We start from the raw sequence: 7,870 nt of genomic DNA, 5'->3' as shown, positions 1-7,870 counted from the left end.
ACCCATAGAGTTAAAGGGACCTCTGTGTCTGGGCTATAAGGTGATTAAAGAGCTCTACAGAGGTTTGTCCATAAAATAACCTAGATTCAAATCCTTCAAAGCACAACCGGTTCTTTGCTCTCTATTCTAAATATGTAGAACGAGGTCATGCCTGCATACCTCGGCCCTGAGACAAGCCTCTTTGCTCCAAAAGTCTGAGACAACATTTAGTCCAGCGGAGGTCCTTTTTTCCCCTCAGATTATTTTATAATAGCATTGTGTGCAGTGACACAGGCTGCACTTTTATCAAGTGAAATCCTTTGAGATTGGTTAAGCAAATAAGTGCTTTTTTTGTCTTTTTATACTTGCTATTAAAAGATGGTGCCCTGCTATCAATGTTTAACCCCTGCAGTGAAGAGGAAGCAAAAAGATCAAAAATCAGCTCGAAGTTCTATGATATTTAACTAAGGAGGGGCGTGACACTTTAAGAACTGCTGCTCTAATCAGCATTTATGATATCACAGTGTAGGAAAGGACTCTGATAACTTACCGTTTTGGCAGTTTATACATTCAGTATCAATAAGTTAGAACGTGATGTCTTAAAGACATTTTCCACTAAATACTCTTTACCATGAAAGTAGACTGCTTATTTAAAATGTGGCATGCTGATTCTCCAAAACTCTTTCCATTCTAACAGAATCATTTCTTCGTTTCAGAAGCTCCACTGATCAGATATTAAGAGAGAATGTCCAGCACTTATCTGGCCATGAGAGAATCTGAGAGGGGTTGTTACAGTAATTGATAATTGCGTGTGGGCTGACCGCTGCATGCCTGCTGACTCCCAGAATCAAACCACAGAGTCTGAGCTTTTTGCCACTCGAGCATGGTGACTCGGAGTTCCTGCTGCTCCCTGTCGGGCCGGGGTATACACGCTCAAGATGCCTATCACCGCCCAAATCCGCCAGCTTGTCTGCAATTATGTTGTGCAGGCTGATAATGAGACCCCCACATCCACAGTGAGCTCGTTTTACTCATAAATCCTGATGGAGATAAAGTGAGCAGTGAAGAGAAAATAATCTGAGATGCAGCGAGTTGCTACAGCTTCTGTTGTTTGGGAGTCCATTTCCTGAATGGGAAACTGCAGCACTTTTTCAGTGTGATTCATTTGATAAGTGCACAGCAGGACTGACTAAGTCCCTTTATTGTGTTTTTAAAACATTCATGCAGCTTAAAACATTCCCATTTGCACACATTAGTCAAAAACTTGTGTTACAAATTGTATTTTTTGCCAGACAATATATAACAATATGTTTTTAATTAGAACAGGTGAGCTTTTAAAAAAAATCAATGGGTTTAAAATGTTTGGAGATGAAATACTGTCCCTTGTTCTATACTTAATTTTAAACAATTCTCAGGTTGAACACATTTTTTTGATCTCATTCTACATGAAACTGGTTTCATGAAAAGTGACTGTTTCTGTATCTTGGCAACCTTGAGAAATAGTTTTACTTTCCATTTGAAGAAGAACAATGTTCACTGTCACTGCGTTCTATTCCACCAATTCCTGTCGGTTCACTCTTGTGACATTTGAATTATTCCACGGTTACCGACTACATGAGAAACGTCTTTAGCACAAAATAAAAGTCGAAGGTGAGAGTGGAAACTGGATAGAAGAAGGGATATTGGATGAAAATTACATTGCAGGGGGTGAAAAAAAAACATATAAAAATGTGCATAATCCCGACAAAGAAAACTCGGAAGGAAATCCTTAAAAACACAAAAAATCTACACAAACCAGCCTAGAAATATGACAATTGCTGTGCAAATCAGCTCCACTTTTTCTGTAAGTTACAACTTTAGTTGCTACAGTTCTTGTCTTTAAATTGTAGTTTTATTTCCAGTTCTGGAAACCACTTCAAAGAAAAGTAGGTAATCATAGAAACGTTTCCATAAAAGCTGCAAACTCTTGTTATTCAGCCTCCCACACAGAGGAGCTCGTTCATCTGAAAGGCACATATGGTTTCCATGTTTCTGCTAATGAAGACAAGTTGAGGATGAATCCCGTTTCCACACATGCTGCAATAGCTCACTCAGTAACAGTCGGAACAGGCGGCTCCGTCTGTCCTCACTAATCCCTCATGGGACAGATGCCGTGATGAACATTGGAGCACTCTGACAACCACAGCCAGAGCACGTCACTTATTATTAATATTAGAACATGGGGTGTGGTTCCAGTTTTGGCTCCGCCCCTCCATCTTTTGCCAAAACAACACTGGAGCTGGGAAGAGTTGAGGTTTCCAAAGGAGTAAGACCTTTAGCTCAAACTTTTATTTTGAAGAAATTATTCAAAAGTTGAAAATGGATGTAAATTTTCTCTATTTTTAAAATATATATATATATATATTGCCATGTAGACAGAAAATAACAGATAGCCAATCATCAAAACTAACTCTTATGAGGTTCAAGTGCTCAAAAACAGGCGGTCAGTGTATGAACAAGGCCGAGTAGAGCGGGGCTTCCATTGAAGGTGACTGACGTGAGCATGAATAACCATTTTCTTTGTCCTGGCTGTGAAGCACGCCTCGTTGGCTGCTTGAAAACTGTCTGTAACTTGTTTTTTTCTCCGCCTTTCACAGGGCAGCAGTGTGGCAGGGTGCTGGGGCCCTGCCAGGAGCTTCCCGTGTCCGTGCAGGAGGAAGGGGGAGGAAGCTTTAGCTCTATTAGCTCCAGAACAAGGAGCCCATCTCAAATGACACTTTGCTAATCACAAACTTGACACCCATTGCTGTTATTAAGCTCCAACTGTCACCCCATCTGCTCCCTTATTTAACTTTTGAGGTATTTTAGGGTTTATAAATGTTGAGTGTGATCGTTTTTGGTCACCTTAGGACAACAAAGCCAAAAAAATAAATAAATAACGAGAAGTCATGCTGTTGAAAAGCTTTTCCTGTCATATTCAAGTGACCCAACAAGTAACTGAAGGTGTTAACAAGTCAGCTGTGTTTCTGAGCCTATGATGTTAGCTAAAAGTCTGTTTGACAGTTCAGTAAATAATGTATAGGCACAGCGATAGAGTGGACAAAAAGGAAATCTCACTACAAATGTTGCAAGAAAACTTCCTATTTTATCCAATTGTAGGATTGAAAACAATTGTAAACTCTAAAAACACAATTACATTAAAAACACAGGAGTTGTAAAGTACCCCAAAAGCAAAAAAAAAATGAAATTTAGGGACAATAAAGTGAATGTTTAAACCAACAGGAATACAAGAATCTCTGGCCACTTGATTAGATACACCTGTCAAACTGCTCATTAATGTAAATTTCTAATTAGCCAATCAAATGGCAGCAACTCACTGCATTTAGGCATGTAGATATCAACTTCAGATCAATGAGGAAGCATCACAATGAGGAAGAAAGGTGATTGAAGTGACTTATGTGAATGAAGCAGATGGACTACAGCAGCAGAAGAACACTCCGAGTGTCACTGTAGTTTAGCCAATAGTTCAGCTACAGGCTAGCTGATTTGGCTAATTTAGGCTTTTTTAAAAGTTTTTTAGGTTGTTTTGGAGTTGGGCTAATATTGACATATACTAGCTGTTTTGGCTGATTTAGGTTTTTTTTTTCAGTTTTTCAGAATATTTTGAAGTTTAGCTATTTTTTTCAGGTACATGGTAGTTGTTTGGCTAACCTAAGTTTTTTTTTTTGTTTTTTTTTTAATTTTATTTAATTTTTTGATTTTTAGGCTAATTTGGCATTTAGCTAATATTTTAGCTGGCTATCAGCTTTAGTGTTTTTAGCTATTAACTTCAGTGTTTTTAGCTAGTAGCTTCAGGGTTTTTTATTTGTCGATTTCAGCATCTTCCGCTATCAGCACTAGCATCTTCAGCGGCCACATTCAGCTTACAGCATTCACACTAGCATTATCACAGGTATTGCTATATACAGTATTTCGTTCATAATTATGTTAAAAAGTTACGGTTTTAAAAATTTAGTTTTACAGTGTTCAATAGATGTTTATCCTGTTCCGCCCGCGACCTAAGGTGTGTTTTGTATTTTGGCCCTTTGTATGGTTGAGTTTGACACTCCTGCAATAGAGCATGGATACAACACCACAGTCTGAGTATTGCTGCTGACAATCTCCATCCCTTTATGAACACAGTGTAGCATCTTCTGATGCTTCCAGCAGGATAAGGCGCCGGGTCATAAAGCTGGAATTATCACAGACTGGTTTCGTGAATATGACAATGAGTTCACTGGACTCAGATGACCTCCACAGTCACCAGATCTCGACCCAATAAATCACCTTTGAGATGTGGAACGGCAGATTGGCATCAAGGATGTGCAGCCGACAAATCTGCAGCAACTGTGATGGTCAATATGGACCAAACACTGAGGAATGTTTCTAGTAACTCGTTGAATCTATGCCACCAAGGATTAAGGTGGTTCTGAAGTACTAGCAAGGTGTACCTAGTAAAGGACAAAAATGAAACTAAATTATAGCAGCATTAAAAAAGAGGAAAACAGAGGGACTAAAGTCTAATAGGAGGTTTGTAAACATAATTACTACCTAAAGTCTGAAATGAGCTTAAATCACAGTAATTATGATGATTTGCATAACTTTTTTGAAGGTAGGTAAACCCTAAACATTTATCAGTAAAGATTTAGGGCTTAAACTGAGACTTTCCAAGTATTTTAATTGGTAGCCATAGATGAGAGGCATACAGCATTAAAAAGTGAAACAGTGCACGACTGAAAATGCAGGAAACTGGGCTTGGTGGCAGAATATTCATCATTTAATGTGACAAACACCAAAGATGACAAAACAGATGACCCGAAAACAAAGAACTGAAAACGAAAGAGGGCAATCACAGAAATGAAATTGGCGGGGAACATCATCATCATAATCTGATGTGACTGACATGGAACTCATAATAGAACAAGATCGAAACCAAGAAACAGAACTGATAAATCTAATTGTTGCCATTAGAAAGATTGTTATTTTTGCTCTATAAACATATTTATATCTACAAAAAAACATGACTACTATTCCATGTAGTCATAATGAGCTGAGACCTGAGCCGTCCAGCCCTGGGAGCCCGCAGAGGACTTTTGGTTATTAATATATGCAGCAGCAGCAGGCATAATGTGGGTCAAACGTGCTGAATGCCACGTGAGCGACACAGAGCAAAGCCTACCTCAATCACGTCCTGACATTATGGGGGTGGCTGGACATACTGAGTCAGCTTTGAGTCTGAGGGGGCCTCCGGTGTGTCTCTGAGCCACACGAGTCCTCAACATGGTCACACAGCAGGGACGAACACAAAGGAGGTCCACGCTTTATTTATATTGGAAATTGTGCTGTTTATTCTTTTCTTTGATTTATTGTTAATAAAATTGCAGTTGCGATGGGAAAAAAACAAGACTGCAAAAATGTAAATCTTGATCCCAGCTTCCCACGCAGACCACATAGGGAAGTCATTGTGCTTTCTTTGAGGCTCCCTCCCCATAATCTGTCACAGTTTTCCTTTTTTCTATCAGAATCTTTCAGATAATAAGCTATTTTAAAGCTAAATTAAGTCCAAAAACCCTATAAATAGAGGAAAACTTTTTTTTAGGTATAATAATTTACAATAAAATCACATTTCTGTTCTCATCAGGTTGCTTAGATAAAAGGCCAAAAAAACTTGTTAAAACAAAAACTAAAAGTTCCTTTGATTTTACAAATTAAAAGTCTATCAAACAAGTTTGTTTGAACATTTGACTCAATTTTTTGAGTATTTTTTAAATAAATCAATTTTATATTTATATCAAAGAAGAAAATCATCTGTTTATCTTCAATTTTAACCATCAAACTTTCTCATCCACTCAACAGGATGTTAACATAAAAAACATGTGTTGTGTTGTTTCCTTTGTGTTCTGACTTTACAATCTTTAAACACAAATTGCTGTGGATTTTCTTGAACTTTTGCTGACACTTACAATCAGAATAATTGCTTTAGATCACAGATTACAAGTGGAGATATTGAATTACCTCCAGAAAGGTAAAATGGTTGGATTAATGAAGGGCAGCATGCCATGGTCACACAAGCTGGAGGTGGTTTATCTTCGCTATAGCTCTTCTCAGAGTTATTTAGGAAAAATCCTTGTCAGATCACAGCATTTTTCCTTTAATTTCAGCTAAAAATAATTTGGTTTAACTAACAGTAAAGCATGTAACTCACGTCAAAAAGCTATTAGAAAACGTCTCGCTTTTGTGTGTGTGTATGTGTGTGTTCAAAAGTTGAATTTCTAAAGCTGTTTCATCCCCAACTCTCCATATGGGAGCTATTTGAAACGCATTCAAAGCTGCAATCAGAACAAACCATTCCAAACAAAAAAGAACAATCCCACATCCAGCATTTAACTCGGAAACATAAAGTGATTTTCCTGAGTAAACTCTGGATTTTTATCTCCAAAGCATTTTTTGGAAGGACATCTGTGATATGACTAAGAGGAAATAATAGCCAAGTGTGGATATTTGTGAACATTTTGCTACAAGCGTGCATTCTTTAGGCTCATTTTTTCTGATTTTGTGTTTTTGGCTGCTGGGCTTTGGGGCGACAGAGCTGCCATCGTCTCAGTGCGATAATGCAAAGCACAAAGCATCCCATTCAGAGTCAAGAGGACACCCAGAGCCATCCAGAACACAGCCTGGAGTCATTATCTAAGCCGGTTCTACTTTTTCAGATAAGTAAAATATTTGCAGAAATAATACGTTTAGAAGACATAAAAAAATCCCATCTGCACAGAACCTTTCTGTCTATTTTGCTTTGTGGTTTGCAGTGATTTAAAGAGAAAAGTGCTCACAATTTTATCCATTTTATTAAGTTTTGAGAATTCAAGGAACTTCCTTAAACTGGTCTGTCACATATGGAGCCAGCAGAGAATTAAAAGCTGACAGGGGAAGTTCTAAAGTCTATAAAATCCATAAATGAAGCACAAAAAATCTTTTGTATGTGTTAGCTCTGTCATCAATAATAAATTGAGTAACTTAATCATCTTACAAATAGTAACTATTTGTACTTTTTGTGTGAGCATCACCTCAACACTGTCATTGTCTCTATTTCTTTGGAATTGAAGTTCTTTCCACAAAATCTCTGATTGGGGGCAAGTCCAGGTGTGCTTAGAGTTTGAGGTGTTGTACCCCTTCTAAGCTGCTAAAATTCTTTAAAAATATACTATCATATCAGTTTTTTCTATCCACAAATCCATATTCCCCTTTGATCTAAGTATGTCTTGTGAGTTTTAGGTAGCATGCTCTTCCTGACTTCACACACTTGGGAGAGGCAAAAGCAGAGTTACAATGCTAATTAAATGACATATAAATTAGTTAGTTAAAAGATGCACAATTTAGAGAAGCAGTCTCAAGTGCTCGTAATCCAGATTTAAAAGCATTCCTGGAGATACAGTGTTGTGTGTGAAGTGCTCACAAAAAAAAAATAAAACAACTAAATGTTAAAAAGACGTTTAAAAAGGTAAAATAAAAATAAAAACATTAAAGAAAAACATATTTTAAGCCCATAAAAATAATAACATTAAAAAAAAAAAAAAAAAAACAGACACACAAAAAGTACATTTGGACACACCAGTACCCAACCTGTTGTGTTATGGCTAGTACTTACTCCGAACCGGTAGGGGAGCAGTGTTTATTGATTTAATCAGAGACACGGGTGACGTCATCAACATGCGACCATATTTATGTTTACATTCTACTCACGCTATGGTGTTTTTTCTCGTTCTATCGGAACAATCCATCCTTCATTTCTATTCTGTCTCTTTTATGCTGGGTGATTTAAGCCAGAACTGCATACCCCCCCTACTTTTGTATTTGTGAAAGCTGCTCTAAAAAT

General features: G+C 37.6%; 1 long non-coding RNA gene across 1 annotated transcript; it reads left to right on the top strand.

The window, feature by feature from the left end:
- The first annotated feature begins 1,361 nt into the window (after positions 1 to 1,361).
- On the top strand, positions 1,362 to 3,188 carry LOC118600152. The gene is made up of 2 exons (XR_004949713.1): positions 1,362 to 2,506; positions 2,616 to 3,188. It is a non-coding gene; the product is annotated as an uncharacterized LOC118600152 (long non-coding RNA).
- Positions 3,189 to 7,870: the final 4,682 nt, after the last annotated feature.

This window comes from Oryzias melastigma, linkage group LG19 (assembly GCF_002922805.2).
Source record: "Oryzias melastigma strain HK-1 linkage group LG19, ASM292280v2, whole genome shotgun sequence".
Taxonomy (NCBI): domain Eukaryota; kingdom Metazoa; phylum Chordata; class Actinopteri; order Beloniformes; family Adrianichthyidae; genus Oryzias; species Oryzias melastigma.
The sequence above is the reverse complement of the archived record's forward strand: the minus strand, read 5'-3'. Positions and strand labels throughout refer to the sequence as shown.